This window comes from Amphimedon queenslandica, unplaced genomic scaffold (genome assembly GCF_000090795.2).
Source record: "Amphimedon queenslandica unplaced genomic scaffold, v1.1 AMPQUscaffold_5257_Cont22770, whole genome shotgun sequence".
NCBI lineage: Eukaryota > Metazoa > Porifera > Demospongiae > Haplosclerida > Niphatidae > Amphimedon > Amphimedon queenslandica.
This window is the reverse complement of record NW_003554437.1, coordinates 1-1,650: the sequence shown is the minus strand read 5'-3', so window position 1 is coordinate 1,650 and position 1,650 is coordinate 1. Positions and strand designations below refer to the sequence as shown.

The 1,650-nt window shown below is 34.7% G+C and overlaps 1 long non-coding RNA gene across 1 annotated transcript; it reads right to left on the bottom strand.

Annotated features, from left to right (window-relative positions):
* Positions 1-208: 208 nt before the first annotated feature.
* LOC109592432 (uncharacterized) lies at positions 209-1,286 on the bottom strand. The gene is made up of 2 exons (XR_002190348.1): positions 713-1,286; positions 209-299 (listed from the first exon to the last, which is right to left on the bottom strand). It is a non-coding gene; the product is annotated as an uncharacterized LOC109592432 (long non-coding RNA).
* Positions 1,287-1,650: the final 364 nt, after the last annotated feature.

Here is a 1,650-nt window from a genome sequence, read left to right as displayed (position 1 = left end):
TTTTGCTGAATTTTGTAAAATACGGTAAATCAATATGTATCAGAAAATGTAATAAAAATAGGCGATGATTTCAGAGCCATTTTTTGGAAAAAACCATGGGCTATAGCCTTGGGTATCATGAAGTACACATGTAGTTACTTGAAAGTTTTGAAGGAGAGAGAGATGATAGTAAAATTCACAGAAAGCCTTGATTAGCGAATTTCTTTTCCTGTTTGAGTTCTTGATACGACGGGCTTGAGAGAAAGTGTCAACTTGTTCCGCTAAGTGTTGAAGCTGGTGACTCAATTCAGACTCATGTACTAACAATAGGGAGGAAGAGGGAGGGACAGTATAAATTACATGTACATGCATTGAACATTTGAGCTGTTAAAAATATAATTTAAATACATGTACATGAACATGTGTATTTAAATAATACACATGTGATAATAATTTTGTATAATTTTGTGATAATGGAACTAATGGGTTTTTGCTTGTCATGGATTTCGTGACAATGGAACTAATGGGTTTTTGCTTGTCACGGATTTCGTGACAATGGAACTAATGGGTTTTTTGATTGTCGCAAATTTTGTGACAATGGAACTAATGGGTTTTTTGCTTGTCACGGATTTTGTGACAAGCTTTATCTTTATTATTACATGAATTAATAAATTGTAACAATTGCTAAATTTAGATTCATAAGCTAATTATGTATACATAATGTTTCTCTTACTGCAAAGAATTGTTGAAAGTTGAGATGATTTCTCAGATCAAAGATTAATGTCCGTAACTTTGTTATTGATGCTTGTCAAGTGGTTCCAGATATAAAAAAAGCAGTGATATACTAATAGTTCATTGGAAGTACTTTATTCTAATGTTGTCAGCAACCTCCCTCTCTCCCATTGCATCTAGTGCTGCTACTAATGATATCCAGTTTGATCCACCTCCTCTTGTCTCTCTTACTCCATCCTCTCCCTTTAGCTAGGAAGATAGACACTCCATTAGACACTTCTTTGATTTCTTGTAATCTTCAGTCACGACATAGTCATGAAATCAGTTGAGACTCAATCATGAAAAGGTTTTGCACTGGTTCAGGCCAGAATATCAGACATGATCAGCAATGATACTTGTCAGGACTGTACCAGTACTGATATCAGACTTGATTCGCTCATTTTGGGCAATATCGCTAATTCAGGCATGATTACTATTGGCTGTGTAAGTAATAGGAGGCTTCTGTCGTTTAGTGTTGATGACTTCAGTGGTGCTGGCTTGTCCTCCATTGTTTCTGTGTACAAGAACACACCCCCATACTTCTTAATTTAATTAATGTGCAAAGGAATTTTTAAAAACAGTAAAAAAAGCATCATTTTAATGATTAAAAATAAGGAAATGATTTCCAAAATTAAATCAATAGCAGGAGGAGGATGGTCAGTGTCCTATTGTGAACACAAAAGGTTAACATTCATTAACTTAATATGTACATGTACATACCTAGTTCTTCAAGCATAACATTTCCTATCTCTTCCATTGCTGCACCTTGTTCAGTCAATACATTACACACTTTAACTAAATATTGTCTTTCATCAAGAGAACCATCTAACTGACCCATCACATCAGTCATTACTCTATCAGCTTTATCAGCATTAGATACACCAACAGCTGTCACTACAT